General features: G+C 51.4%; 1 protein-coding gene across 1 annotated transcript in view; it reads left to right on the top strand.

Moving 5' to 3' along the window:
* LOC128721968 (endothelial transcription factor GATA-2) overlaps nt 1-16107 on the top strand; it is a 71607-nt gene that overhangs the window by 14895 nt on the left and 40605 nt on the right. The window lies entirely within an intron of this gene.

Genomic DNA, 16107 nt, shown 5'->3' on the forward strand with positions numbered 1-16107 from the left:
AGGAATTTCCCTCAAATGATTTCCCATACCGGACGTTTTCCAACAATTACGATCGAACCTTTGGCAGTTTGTCCACAGGTGACAAACAGCGTGCCGAACAGCGCCCTCGCCGATAGAGTGATAGGTGCATAAATCTAATTCAATTCAAATCAGTCAATTGCACCGTCCACGGCGGCTATCAGCTGCAGGCGATCGGTGCGATCGCATCAATCAAAATTGCGGCCACGACAGGCGTTCCCGCTTTTCCATTTTAACAAGTTGCAACTCGCCAAGGGAACGAGAAGCGATCGGCCCCAAAACCGGCCAAACACATCAAATAAACCCTCATAAAACGGCCGATCGGTCGATCGTTCAGCCAGCCGATCGGTGTTCGCGAATCGTTGTCAATGGACAGGACCGCTTTTCATCCCACTTCCATCCCGTCGTCCGGCGCTCGCGGACCGCTTTGCACTCCATTATTTATTGGATTTTAATAATTCATAAATAAAATCAATAAATCTGCGACCCGCGCAGCATCCACCGAGGCACCGGGCGGCATCGCGAGTCCTGCGTAGCTTGAAGGAGCAGAGCGAAAGAAGCAAAGAAAAAAAGCAAGGCAACCACGCCGAACGAGAAATCATAATGTAATAAATTCAAGAATTCCAGGAGGTCTAGCGACCAGGACGCCACCGGGAATGGAGTGGCGCGAAAAAGGCTCGCGGATTTGCGCGCGGGAACGGCGGCTTTGTCAACACTCCTGCGAGCCCACGGGGCGGCTTCCAGGAAGCCTCCGGCGACGCTGCGGCTGCTGTGGCCGCTCCATTGGCTGCCATAAATCGGCACAGACAGTGCGACTCGCGGACCACACAGGCCAAAACGGCTCGCTAAAGGGAACTGGGCAAACATTACGCGAAAAACGGAACGATGGAAACAACAGAAATGACAAACCGACACACAATTCATACAAAGCCGAGCATAATCGCGGCACAAAACCATCGCACCGGGGAACAACACCAAGGAGAAAAAAAAAACCGAACGCTTGCTCACGAAAAAGTAAAACAAACAGATAAGACAAACGCACGCCGTGAAAGCGCTACAAGCGTCCGGGGTGGAAGAAAAACGGAAAATCTCCTTGCGACACACACAAGCGCACGCGCTCGCTCAACGAACGCCCGACTGCACAACAATGCACGTCGCGCGAATCATACGAAATGTAATAAATAAATAATAAATTAAATAACTGACCGCCGACGCCGCGGTTGGTGACGCCTCGCGAGAGAACTTGGCCCTTTTGGCCTCGGCGAAGGACCACGAAAAACCGCGAAATGGAGGGCCGCCGATGAAGCAGGCTGCAAAGGTAACAATGATAACAACACTTCTGCGGGCCGCCATTGCAACGAGATGAATTTTTGATGTCACTCCGCGGGTCGTGCGGATGAGGCCTCGGTGGTTTGGAGCGGGAAGAATTATGCATCAACATTTATGATGCGATTTCTCCGCGGCTCGGTGCGAGGTTGGAACGAACGAAAGCAAACAAAAAAAAACGACATACCACGCACCGCACGGCGATCAGCGCCCGCGATCGGAATCGATCTCATCGCACATAATACATGTGTAAGCGATAGGGTTTATTGTTAACGAGACAGCGTCCTCCGATAGCGTCCTCTCGGGGGGTGAAGCATACGTACGAATGGGGAATTTTTTTGTTGCTGTTGTTTTGCTCACTCCGAGATGATCATCATCCGAGCTTATGATCGCTATCGACGATCGCCGGAAGCCGAGGTGCTCGTGGTGTGCGATCCTGCGTGACGATCCTGTGCGACTGAAGCATTATTGCAGCAAAGGGATCGAAAGGCAAGCACCTGCAGACGAGCGCGCACACACACTCAAAAAAGAAAAAAAAGAAGGCCAGCAACTGACGAATAAAGCCAACTTGCGCCAACCGGCAACCGGCAGTCAATCGCAGTCCATTTATCATCGCGCTAACGAACGAGACAAAGTTCGCGCGGGCTCCCGGTACGGTTGGGATTCGGTTTCCTATTTCCAGAGCCACTCGAAAGGCGTGAAACCGCAGGCGCAACCGATCGCGGATGTCGCGAAGTTATGCGAGAACAATTCGACGACTGCTTGGGGTTTTTTTTTTTTGTGTTTGTGTGCTGTGTGCTGTGCTTTTGCTGCTGCCCAACGAAGGACAGTGCGCTTTCCGGGCGGGTGGGAATTTTCATGAGACACGTTGGCAAATATTTCATCCGATCGTTCTCAAACCGATCGCCTGGGCCGGTGATCTTCCACGCCGTGACAAGCAAATTGTGGCCGGTTTCGGGTTGATGCAGGACGAAAAGGGCTAGTCTTTTCTTTTTTCGTTCGTTTGATCGTTTGTTTGCTCAACCACGACTTCGAGCGGCACGAATTTTGACATGATTTCAAATCGCACCACGGAAGCGCGAAATGATTGCGCCCGGGTATCGATGCTTTGCCGCCCGAAGTGAAGTGTGATTGGGTAAATTTATGAATTCCATCCTGCGATGGTGCGTTTTTTTTTGTCTTCGCTTCCCGTGCGTTCAACTCCATCGTCTGATCGGCGCGCATAATATTCATTCCCGCTCGTTGCAAACGCAAACGCAACAGACTGTCCGTAAAAAAAGGGGGCCCCAAAATGGGACGCATCACGAAACGGCGTCGAGATGACACGCAGATCGGTGCTATTGATACGAGCGAGAGGTTGCGTACCTGTCTAAGGACTGAAGTCTTGGGAAAACGCCAGTCCATCACGAGGATCTCCGATTTGTGTGCGCCCGATTGAAACGCCCGTTGTGAAACGTGTCGAAAAGTGTCGAGACAGTTCTCTATTCTCGCCTGTGGCGCGCGCGCGCGCCTGCCGATGTGCCTAATTTATTCCCATTCAGCGCAGAAGGGCACACGGAACACGTTCGTTCCACTTTGGGGGGCAATCGGAACAAATATTCATGTCTAACGAGCTGCGCACATTGTCCCTTCCGATCAATTTGTCCGGTCCGGGGTCCGTGCGACAGTTATCTTATAAATGCGTTAAATATCCTCCTATTACTCGACGACTCGGCAACTTGGCGTCTCCAATCGCCGTATCGGTGGTCCGGCTACCATCGCCACAGCTACGGGTGAAAATTCCTGCCCAGGGAAAACACGGGAAAAAGGACCACCGACACCCCGGCGTGGCGAGTAGTCGCCCGCGGCGTATCGCATGTTCGACAACAGTGTTTTTCGGCCGGCGGTGCGATTTCATCAGCATATTTCGGTAATAATCCGCAGCTAAAACAGCACCCATCCCGCCCTTTTCTGGGGGGGTGGAAGGAAAACAGGGAAAACGAAAAAATACACTCACGGCAAGCCGCGTGGGTCGATAAAAATCGTTCACTATCACATCGTTTGGTAGTCGACGAGGAAAATGCTCGCCAAGCTTGTCGCGTGCAAGCGAGAGCGAAGAATTTCCTCCCCACCCGCGGGGGGAGCTGTTGGTGTGAGTGCGTGTGCCAATGGACGCCATTTTTCGCTTTCCCGGAGGCACGGTGGACCTCCGGTGGGAAACAAATGAATACCATCGCCATCACCATCGGAATTGAAGTAAAACATAACCTATTACAAATTGATACTTTGCGACCAACCGTGCGGTCCGTCGGGTGGCACAAAGGGATGATGGACAGCCGAGAAAGAGGGGTATCTCTCTCTCTTTCTCTCTCTCTCTCTCTCTCTCTCTCTCTCTCTCTCTCTCGCAACCCCTGCCGCCACAACAATGTAACGAAATTAAACTGGAAAACGGTCGCAAGAAAACAATGCGAGAAAGGAAAAATGGTTGGCCCGAATGGAGCGGCGCTCGGAGTTTCCCATACATCCAAGCCGGTGGTACAACAATTTCCATGCTTTGTGCGTGACGTTTTCGTTTCGATTTGTAGTTGCTGGTTGTTTGGTGGCCCCTTCCGTCCCACTCGATGGTCACCGGAATGGTGGAAAAACCCTTCCGATGGCCGTAACGCTCGGGTAGGTTCGCTTTCGTGCCTCCGTTTGGCGGTCGGTTGATCCTTCGGTGGGGAGGTCCAAATGGTGATATTTATCACACACACACACACACACACACACACACACACACACACATACACAGTCGCTTGGCTTTGGCGCTCCGAGACGTTTGTCGAGCGTCCGAGCGCTTCCGGTGACCTCTCGCTCTCGGCTGAACTAATTGTAATTATCATCGCTGGTACCTCTACCATCACACGAACCACACACATACGCAGCCAAACGTGGCTCCTCCAGATCCTTGGGGGACGGAACCGACGGGTTATTGGGTTTTTGTTTTGGTTTCCGCGTTCTCGGTCAGACCCGCCATTATCATAAATTAAATTAAATAATGTAATGTATATCAGTTTCGATTTGACTACGCACTCCACTGCTGCTGTTGCTGTTGCTGCTGCTGCTGAGCCTAGTTCCCGTCTAGTTTGGCCTAGTTTTTCCGACCCTCCGGCCCGTTACACGGGGGACTCACTTGCGCTAGCTCGTGTGCGTGCCCGTGTATGTGTGCCCGTTTTCCTTTACGTGTTTTTTTTGTTTTCCGTGGCGTTCCACCAGCGTTCGTTCGTTCCGTACCGAGCAGTCATTATTATTAATCTTACTCCCGGTGTTGAGCAACATTTTTCACCCTTCCCCACTGGTGGGCTGGTCGAATGGCAATGAGCTATTTTTCCTACACCCTTACGCTGCTTCAGCGTGTCTCCGTTACACGCGACGGTCGGTGGTTTGGAATGTGGCCGACGAAAAAAGAACCTCCCGGTGCGGTGTAAAAACAGTTACAGTCGCGTTATCGCCAGCGTGGGTATAAAATTTTAACTAAAACAAACAAACCACCAACGAGTTTGAGCGCAAGCCAGCTCGCTCGCGTTGCATCGTCATGTCACGTAGTGGTTCCGGAAATCGATGGCAATTTATTTCTGCCTGTGTTGGTTTTTTTTTTTGTATTTTGCGAAGCGGAAGTACCTCTGAATAGGACGCGTGGTGAAGGATCCTTCCCTGTCACGAGGTAGCGCGCCTTTAAATCGCCCCAGCATGCTGTGTAAATCAACCATTTTCTCTCTCTCTCGTTCCCAAACGGATCATTAAACGCATTATCCCCTAAACTAATAGAGTTTATTCCGGCAAGTCCTTGTCCTGGTAGCGGCTTTTAATCCCTTCCCGTAAAAAGCCGCTTCCCAGCGGGAAAGCGTAGCCCTCGCAAACGTCCCTTATCGGATTCATCAGGATCATCACACACACATACACGCGAAACGAAGCGTCTCGATTTGCGTTTATCTGCCCCGATGCCATCAGGCGCCTCGCTGGGTGTCCTTGCCGTTATGCTCACTTTTCACGGCATGTCCTGGCAGCGCGAGCAATAGGTAAAAATTGAAACATGGCGCCATCTTTCATGATGATTTTCACGCGCCGGGATGTCTTTAGTTCTCTCTCTCTCTCTCTCTCTCTCTCTCTCTCTCTCTCTCACACACACGCACTCCTGTTGTTCTCATTACCCAATGAGGAAGCGGTTTTATTCAACCGAAATCGATCAACCAACATCCGGGAGGGGATTCGGAAAGCGAAATCGGAACCCTACCAAGGGTGGAAAAACGAAACCGTTTGCGATGCGATGATAGCAATCCCTCGCTCTTTGGCTCTTCGGGTGGTTTTTTTTTAACTTCCCTAGCGCACAAACGGCCGATTTTCGGTTGCTTATCTCGCCCGGTCCGATCGATGGACGCGCGTCAATCGGCTTAGCGGTGGCTCAAACGCCATTCGAGGGCTAAAGTGATGCGCAACATATTGGCGCAATTTCCCATCTGATTCTGGTGCACGAAAATGTCACCCAACCCTCCGCTAGCTGGATGTTCGCTGCCTAGAAAAGTGATACAATTCACCGTCACCAGGAAGCCATATGCATCGCTTGCCCGAATAAAAAAAAAAGGATTCATTGTTCACGCGCCCCATCATTAACCACCGGGTGGTTTGAGGTGTATTATGTCTTCGGAAACTGTACGGCATTCCGCGTCCAAAGCCCAACGGCGAACCGGTCGAGTGGACGCCGTGTTCTGCTGGTGGCAAAGATGCGATCCTTATCGGTGTCCCGAGTCCTGGCGGGTTCGGAAAAAAAATCCATCCCTGGCGCATGGGGCAGCTGGCGTTGTTGAAGGGTGAGTTGGATGGATTCGAACGCGATTCGAATTTTCCGTCCTTCCAAGGGGGGTCTCGAAACGCCATCCATTAGCAGCAGCAGCACCGGGAGGATGTGTTTTGATGGCTTGTGTACGTGTGTGTATTTTTTTCCCTCGTTCCCTAGCGCTTTTGTCTCGCGCCCAGCAAACCGGTAGGAGTGACTAAACAATAACGGAATGAATGCAGGAGAAGCGCCGGCCTGCCCGTGGAAAACCCCTTTCAGGATAATGGTTTAGGTGGTAATGATGTGTGTTTTTTGTCCTTTCCCCTCGTGCCGGTTCGATGCCCCAAATAATTCACGTAAACTGAAGGGATACATGGACGTCATAATTGCATACATGTTCCCTTACGACACTGGGACAAGCGCGAACGGGATGGAGAGATGGTTCTATTTCCATCGCTACCGAGCGGTAGGCCTACGCAAATGGCCTCACTGTCGAGAGATCGACGGAAGCCCTCGCATGCATGGGGTCTACGTACGATTTATTCGCTGGGAGGGAGTGAAAATGGAACAAACAAGGAAGAAGAAGAAGAAAAAAACACCAGCGGACCTTTATTGCGTGCCGGTCCAAATAAATGGCTCCCGGCGAGCGCCATCAACGGAAATAACAAGATGGGGGCCCCTTTTTCTTTGTCCACGCGGGAAAACACCGCCGGGATCGGAGGGAAAATCGCTTCGGTCAAACGTGCCGGAGTGTCCGGGACAAGCATCCTTTTCTGTTTTTTGTTCGTTGCTCAAGGCCACACGGCGCACGGCATTTTAGCTTGTGCTGTGCGTTTGAGCAAACCGACTATTAACAAAAAAAAACACACACACTGAGCAATTGAGCGGACAAAATGGACGACTCGGGTTGAGCTCACGTCCGGGCGCTTCGGTGATTCCGATTTGCCCGAGACCCGCCCGTTTGTTTGCGAATGTGCCATCCACTTCCGGTGGCGGAACTGCGCCGGAATGTCAAAGGATCGTTGGCGTTTTGGCAAAAAATAAAAATAAGGGAGACCCCATCGAGAACGAGGGCTCTTGGCAAGGGAAGCAAAGTACAACCGTCGGCCCACTGGAGGAGCCATTTAATTAAACTGTTATATGTAAATTTCGGAGGTCGTTTATTTTCCCGGAAGTAGGGTCTTGAGTTGCTTTTCTGGAGGCACTCTCACACACACACACACAAACACTCGCTCTCGACAAGAGACTCACAGCAATTGTTGATACACTCGAGCGAAGCCTTGCTGGTGACAGAAAAGCAAGCCTTAAAGCGCCTAATGCGCCGTACTCCGTAAATGTGGTACGTTAAATTTCGCATCTACAAAACGATGCTGTGGGCTCAATTTGCTGCCTTCGTTTGGCTCCATTTAAACCACGCTACAGGCCACCGGTTACGGATCGAGCTCAGCACTACAGAGGGGTACATAATCAAACCTGCGAAATAATGATTTTGGGCGAACGAACCGATGAGACGTCACCCTTCGCACGAAAGGTACACCTTCACCATTGGGACACGCAAAAAGGGTCCTGGACCGACGAGAGAGAACGAAATAAAAAAACCCCATTCACCTGCTCTCAGGCCGACGCTAATGTGCCTCAGCTGATAATAAATACATATTTTCGTGTTTAAACGTCTGGGGCGACTTAGACGACGGCTGGGGTCGACCGGTGGTCTGGTTTCGCTCTGTGTGTATATTTTTTTATTTCGTTACCCTCCACACGAAACGTTCACCAGCGCGAGTTTTTTTTTTGTGTGTGCGTTGGTTTGAGAATGGAATCAAACGCAAAGCACAAAGCGAAACGGAACCGACGATTCTCGCGCCAAAGGACGACGCACCCAAGGATCAGTGACTTCTTGCCGGACAGCGACGCCAGAGGACGATGCGTAGTCCTTTCGCCAGGACACCAGCACCATAAATTAAGGACAACCGCACAAAGAAAACCCCGTCGTAGTGTGCCGGGAGCGAGAGGTGTTTTTTTTATTCTCTCGCTTCTGCGTGCGCTTCCCCACAATCCGACAAGTGTGTGGGTCTTCTCGATTTAGGGCGCTTCCTTGGACAGAGCAGGTGATTTGTACACGGCCATCGATTTAACTAAAGGTGCATGCGCTGGTGCTTGAGAACGCGTGCAGACGCTGCTTGTCTTCACGTAACTGGAGGGCTGATGGTTCTGCTTGTTCTGCTTGACCGGGCTTGATGTGTTTTGATGTCTTAAGTCCGAGCAAGTTGGCCACGGTCCGTCGCCGGGACAACGATGTTAACGGTTTTATTGTGATTCCAGCTTCTAGCGCCCCGTGTGGAAACCGAAAAACCTGCGAGCGATATTAATCTCCCTCCGAGATATGGGACATCTGCCGACACCGAGCGCAAAAGCTGTGAAAAAGAGTCACGACGTGGCCACGAGGGAATTGCACGTCCACGATAAATACAAACACCCGTCACGTCTTGTGGAAGTGTGGCATTTTTCATCCACTCTGTTTGCCAAATTTCCCACTACAACTGGCGCTGAGGGCCCCTTTTTTCCTGCGGCCCAGCGAACAAATGTCGGGTTTAGTGTAATCCACCTAACGCGCTTCATTTTGGGAACGAGTTTAATCCCGTTCCCAACGGTTGGTAGGAGGCAAAAAAAAGGGCACAATTCTAAGTCAAAACCCCAAATCCCCAGCTGGGTCAAGCCGGAAAAACAATGGAGCAAAGAGCTTCCCAGGAAGCCGAGACGTCAAGCGAAAGGGATTGGCTTTTTTCGCTTGCATTCTAAAATCCGTCTGTTGCTTTCGTCGAGTCCCGGTGATAGTTTCCGAGTCCAGAGACCCAGCCTTTGGTGCCTGTTGGCGCTAGAAGGTCTAGTCGTTCAATGTGACAGGTTTTTTTTTACAATCACAATGACGTCAACGTGTCAGTAGCGTTGGTTTTCTCGGCATCCAACGTGCCGTGAGGTGAGTTTGAGAGCCCTTTTAGCAATTGCTTGAAGACGGCCACTCCGATCGTCACCGAGCATCTGCTTGCAAACGGTTGACCATAAATGAAGAAATTAACCGCATTTCGAGCCACTTTGTTTGATTGTTGCAAGCCCTCAGCTCTCCGCGGGAAGCTTGCACATTGCGCACTTGCTTGAACATTGCGCGCGATCGTGTGGACATTCCGCTTTCGTTCGCGATGCTTGAAGTCGATCATGCACGTGGATCTCGCTGGACGACGTGACGCCTTTCGTGGGCCTCGCGACAGCGCCGTACAGAGCAGTGAAGCATGCGGAACGGTTTGCGAAAGGGCATCGTCATTTCTTAATTAAGATTCATCATAGCCCAAGCCACCCCACGAGCCGGTGGGCATTTTCCCTAGCTACAGCCCGCCCGTGGAATGGCGGCAACCGAATGCAACCGCGGTAATGGTGTGCGATCTTCACTGAACGATTATCGATCGATCGCAGCAAAAAAAAAACCGGAACGTAATGGGAGGGAAAAAAAAGGGCACAACCAGCGTAGGGAAAATATGTGAAAAATTTCAATCTTTCAGCCCCAGCCTTGCGCTGGTTGGGATGCATTTTATTTCTCGACGCGACGATGATCGAACGATCGGAATGGAAAGCATCCTTTAATTGGTAGTGCGTGAACGTACCACTGCAGCAAAAAGCTCCCCGGCTACCTTCGGGTTGTCCTTGTGAAGGAAAAGCACAGCGCAAGGCACCGAAGGAGTACGCAAACAAAACGCACGAATGCCGGGAGTAAATTAATGATACGCGAGCTCCATTTACTGCGATGGCTGGCGGTGGTTTTTGGTGATCGACTAGCTTAATTAATCCATTTTCACACCTTGCGTTTTTTACATGGGCATCGGGCCCTATTGAAGCGAGGTTTCCACGTATGGAACAAAAAAGCAGTGAATGAATTCGTATCAGGATCGGTGGGAATTGAAACTGGCTCACCTATTAAAGGCTTCCTGTGAAAGAAGCCTACCAGCGATGGGAAGTCGCGAGACTGGGCGCGCGTGTGTGGAAAATGCACACGGAGAAATTTTCACAAGCCTCTAATTGGTCTCGGGAACTGCATGCGCTAAACTGCAGCTATACACTTCGTCCTACTTAAGGCGAGAATAAACAGTCTGCAACCATTTGGCCCCATTTCTTGTGGTATGAAATCGACAGACTATCGACAAGGCACAAACCCGAACGAAGGGAAAAAAAAGTGATGCCCAAAAAGTCAACCAGCATTTATTTTCGCATTCGTTTCGGTTGGATCAATCAAAACGCCGCGCGTACGATTTTTTGGCGATACTTCCGCTACCAGCGAGCGCCAAAAACGCGCCTGGTGGAGCTTTCTAATCGTGGTCAATTACACGTTTTTAATGCTTCAATTATATTGTTTCGCGATGCTCGCAAAACAATGCGAGAAACAAAAGCAAGCGAGCAACAACAAAAAAAAACATGAGGAAACAAAAACTCTACTGGCTGGCGTTTTCAGCTGCGGGGTCGTTTTTACCAATTTTCTTTCTTCCGAAGATCCACACCGCTGCGGGAGCCGTCCGTTGAAGCTGGTGAAGTCCTCTCGAACCCGGCGCTTTTACGACTGCGCATCCGGTTCGGACGGTGTGGAGAACACAAACGCGTGTGTGTGAGAGAGCGAGAGAGAGAGAGAGAGAGAATGAGAAAGGAGCCGAAAAAAAAATCCGACACTAAAACGAAAGAAAAACGGGCACAACGAACAAACGTTCCAGCTGCAGGTGGAACGCTGTCTCGCAAAGATGCGTCACCCAAGGGTTTGGATGCTCTGACTCGGGGGTGCGTTAAGAAAAAAGGAATAAGAAAAGAAGGAAGAAGAAAACCGAAGCCTCCCCGAAACACATTCATCGGCTTGAGGTGCAGCAAAACAAACGAGACATATCGTTAAACCTGCCGCCAAAAACAATGGGCTGCTCTCTCGGCCAGAAGTCGCAAGGAGTCGCTCGGACGTCGCTAATCCACTGATTGAATGTCCTGTGTGTGTGTGTGTGTGTGTGTTTTTCCCTCGAGCATCCTGTGCCAGCGTGCTCGTCAAACCGGATGCTTAAAATCGGCTGCCGATCAACGCACGCAGCGCGAGCGATCGTTGGGTGCGGTTGACAAAACGCTTGAAGTAAAAATAAAACGACCGCTCAGCCCCAAAACCGCCAACCGATCAATTGAATTGAATGGCCACGGCCCATCGGCGATTCGCTTCCCACCATTGAAAAGCCGGCCACAATTGGGAGGAGGAAGGCGCTGGAATATTGAATTTTACACAGCCTGACAGGCCCGATCAGGATGGGATCGGTTCCTTGCCACGGATGCTCCTTCGAGCGAATGGTTAACAATGTTTTTGCCAGCTCCGAAACACAGCGAAAACGCGCGCGCGCGCATGAATGGGTTGCCTGTTTTGACAAAAAAAAACAAAAAAAAAAATCACATTGTATACACCGGCGAGTGTGCCTTTAATGACCCACTTGGCATCGGTCGTGGAGATTTGCCGAGTTGGGTGGCGCTGTCGGCGCTTTCCTATCGAATGCAAGCATCAACCAACGGAGGTTGTTCGATGTTTGTCAGCAATTTCCCAACTGGGGAGCTCGAAAGAAATGCACTCGCTCGCGGGAATGTCGGTGCTACTTCTGCTCGCCCATAGATCGGTAGTCGTGGGTTTGTGTGGGATGTCTTCTTTCTTTTTCCAGGAAACCCAAATCTTCCGAGACCTCGGGGTTTCCCTGCCCACGGGGATCTCGTTTTATGTGCCTTCGTTCGTTGTTCGTCGACGTCGATGGACGCTTAATTTTTCGGCTTGTCCCCACACGCTTCGCGATTAGAACAACTTGTTCTCTGCCACGTAATCTGATACCAGCGCGCGGGTCGGCTTCGGGGGATAAACATTGAATTAATTAAACAATTCCGTGGATTGCCCCGCGAGCTCTTGGAACCTGCGTGGACGCCACCGTTCCCGGGGTTCGCCACTCGATACACGCGGGAACAGGCCACTGATCTGGCTCTGGCTTTGGCTCTGGAATGGCATGCGTAGATTTATAGATTTCGATCGTAATCGCGCTGATAGGACCCGGAGCCGTTTCCCAGGGCTCGCGCTGAGGAGCGAGCACCGGTGGCCATCGCGATCCAGATCGGACATCGTGATCTCGCTTCCAAATTAATCGTTGACACTTTGTCGCGATGGCTTGTTACGGTGCGGCGATCGTCGGCCTCCGGTGTTTCGAGGCAACCGAGGATGATGATGAAGAAGTTTGCCCATGGGAAATTGGAGCCACGAGAGTTCGATCGACAGCTGTTCGCGGGACGTTCGAAAAACCGATAGGCTTCGATTTGCGTTCATAAAACTCTCGTAAAAAAGCCAACCTCACGCCCGGGAATGTGCCGGAATTGTTTGCTTTCGTGGGCTCCGGTTTTCGACGTTTGCGAGGCAAAATGCGTCCCATTTTTCGCCCGTGGCGTGTAGCATGATAAAATGAGCAATAATTCGCCGGCCGCAATCAACGGGCGTATCTCGTGGGATCGTAATCACGAATAATGATAAGCATGAGCGGGCTGGAACCGTACCAATCCGTCCACGATCCGGTGATCGGACCCGAGATCTGCCAATTTAAAGAGCCCAGCAGACGGTGGCACCCAACAGGCCCGTTCGAGGACATTTCACGGATCGTGCACGCGGCGATCTAACGAGCCAGATATTGCTGAGCCGCGAAGGATCGGGAACAAATTTTCGGGAGAAAACAATGATACAACAGCGCGGTGGCCGATCTAAGCCCTTCCGAGATGCGATCGGATGAGGACCGATCTCACTCGCGGGATGCTGATAGTAATAAATTGTACGTACGTGTTCGGGGTGGATCATCGCCGTGGCCCTTTTGCGAAAGGTCCAACGAATCGTACGCGTTGCTGCACGGGATAAATCATAACGCCGCATGTCCGCACGTCGCAAAAAAAAAAAAGCCCGCGGAGGCAAGCAACTCTAGAAGCGAAGCTAGCCACAAGAAGCAGATACAAAACGGCTCCGGGAATGGGTCCGGGTTCGTGCTCTGAATCAAATCAGAGTGGTTTTTATGTTGGAGCTCGTTTCGCTCCACCAGAAGCTCAACCCGATCCCGATCCCTGCCTAGCTGGCGAAGTTTGTGGAACGTACTCGTTTTAGCTTTTCCGTTTCCTTCGCTTTATCGCGTGTTCTTCTGTGCGCGCGCTCGCGATCGTTGCTGCAGTCGTTCGTACGCTGTATTAATGTTATTACAGGTATTTATCATTTGTTTTCTTCTATTACCCGCCTTTCGGTGCACCTTTTCCCGCCCGGGGTTTGGTGGATCGCGTGCGCCTCGGTGAAGGAGACCGAGTGCAGTGTGAGCATTATAAATTTTATGATTTCATTGTTGTTTGCGCTTGTTAGACATGATGTGATGCTGTAAAATATGTGTTGGACTCGTGCGATGCGAGGCGGTTTCGTTCGTTCACTATCCACCCGTGGATGCCGATGGATCCCGATAGGCGGAGGAGTCGTCCATGGCCATGGCGTTTTTTTTTTGTCCACAAAAAAAGCGTTAGTGCTAGCTCGTAGAAAAACCACGCAAGCGACTTCACTCACGTCACAATCGCCCGTCTCTTGGGCTGGTGTGCCTATTTGGTCTGAACGAGGGGTTTTTTTTTTTGATCGATGACCCATCGTACCAGGCGTTTGAGGTCTTAGACACGAGACACGATTTAATGGTCCCGGGCATCCGAGAACGCATTGTCTCAATCCCGGGAGTCCACCATTCCGGGGGCAAACTCTAGTGGGTGCAACCGATGGACGAAATAAAATAAAAAAAAATCCCGAGCCTTGCGATGGTTACCGTAGGAGCAGGAGCGCATTTTAATCCACCAGCAACAGGCGCACCGATCGATCATCTTAACGCACATAAATCAATGAATCACGCCGAAGTGGTGGGCTTCCAAAATGGGAAAAACGGAGAGCCCGGCCGGGTACACGGCGATCGAAACGAATCTCGCACGCTTTCCATCATCCGTTCGTCCATTCATTCCATCGGTCGTAACTCTTGCGCTGGGCTGGCCTCGGGTGGCGTAGAACGGATCCTCGCAACGGTTGGACCTGAGTGTGCGGGAAAAATATCCCAAATCACTCCGCCGCGCGCTGACGAGGAGTTAACTTGACTTGAGTCTTGACGGATCCCAGCTGGCTCGATGGGCGAGTGAGACAGAACGCAGCCGAAAAAGGATAGCAAACACCGGGATCGAATCCCTTCCGGTCGTCCACGGAACTCGGACAGCACAGGGATCATAATATTATTATTATTATTATGATAATTATTTATTATTTATTATTACCGAGGGCTTCGAGTTGCAGTGCGATGCATTCGCGATGCATTGCACGTCACGTTCCCGGTGCAGTACGCGCTCGCTCTCTCCTCGTTGCCGCTGATCGGTGCTTTGTCCGAGCCGTTCGAGGGCATCAATTTTTACGGAATATTGACCTGCTGCTGCTGCTTTTAGACCACAGGGCACAGCTCGCTGGAGTACTTCAAACGGTGAGCGTGCAGTTGAGTGATTTACGACGAAACGATCGAAGGAGAATCTTGTTGGGGATTTGTTTTCGGTGGTGCAATGTTTTAATAAGCCCGGAATTACATTTAATTGAAAGATGACCTCAAGCGCGGGCGGCCATCGAGCGATCATAGAGGGTGGAAATAAAAAGGGATCGGTTCGACGATCGCGAAGGATCGCTCTCTCTCTCTCTCTCTCTCTCTCTCGGGTTAGTTTCTTTGTTCCGTTGCTTAGGCCGTACCCCACGAGCTTCGAGCGGGTTTCCGGATCATGATCGATCTGCCCTTGCCCTATTGAAATCGATCGGTTGTAGATCGCTTCCAGGGCAACCCTTCCGGCCAGCGAGTGCACCTGTCCGGTGGGAATTATTAATCCGATTATCACGACCATACCGAACGGTTCACCGTACCGATCGATCATCCCGCACGATCGCTCGATCGTGTGGTATTCAAATAGACCGACTCACGCCACCCGAGGGTGCGGTCTCCTAAGGTCCTTTAGGGCTTCTGCCAATCAGCGAACGTCGATCGCTACGTTTGCGCCTCGCTGCGATTGCGGTGCGATAACTTTTAATCGCTCTATTTTGACATCCTTTGATCCTCGTCCCGTGGTGCCTTCTCTGGTGGTGAGGATGGAAATAGAATGCGATGGAAAAGTTGGCGATCACTTTTCTCCCCACCCTGTCCAGTGGGAAAGCTCCCGCGGCACGCTGGAAATGCTTCATTCAACATTTTCCACCGTACGTATGTGAGCGTCTCTGCTGCTGCTGCTGCTGCCGTTGCTAATAATTATAATCATTTATTATTATTGAACATAAATTTTTATCCCTTGCGCGCGCGTTTCGGGGCTTTCAGGCCGGCCCGTCGGATCGCGTTTGATTTCCGCGAGCACACAGGCAGGCAGACAGGCTTCAGCATCCAGCAGCAACGGCGGCAAATATCTGTCAGCCGGGTGGCAGGTTTATGGGCCGCTTTCGCCGTGGAAATATGCAGGTATGCGCGCGATCCGCCATCGCACCGTTGCGCCATTGTATCGTGCAGAATCGGCGAACTGACCGAAAAAGCCCTCAGGGGCGGCATTCCTGGCCCAGCTCTGGTGGGTGATGTATGGCGTTGCATCGGGCCCCAAAAACCAGTCACCGTCACCGTCACGAGCAGAAGAAAAAGGGCCGTTTTCTGCTTCGCGATCCAGCTCTCGTAACGATCGCTGCCCTCGGGGGAGGGCTCTGTGTGTGCACGTCTGTGTGTGCACGTCTGCGTGTGTGTGTGTGCCAGCCGGTTCCAGACGCCTCGGGTTCCATTCCCACCACACAGTGTTGCAACCTGCTCGGAGTCTCGAACAAATGGGGGGGGGCAAAAAAAAGCGTCCCAAGAAAGGTGCAGCACTTTTCATAATTC

The sequence above is a fragment of the Anopheles nili genome, chromosome 2 (genome assembly GCF_943737925.1).
Source record: "Anopheles nili chromosome 2, idAnoNiliSN_F5_01, whole genome shotgun sequence".
NCBI classification, from domain to species: Eukaryota; Metazoa; Arthropoda; class Insecta; order Diptera; family Culicidae; genus Anopheles; species Anopheles nili.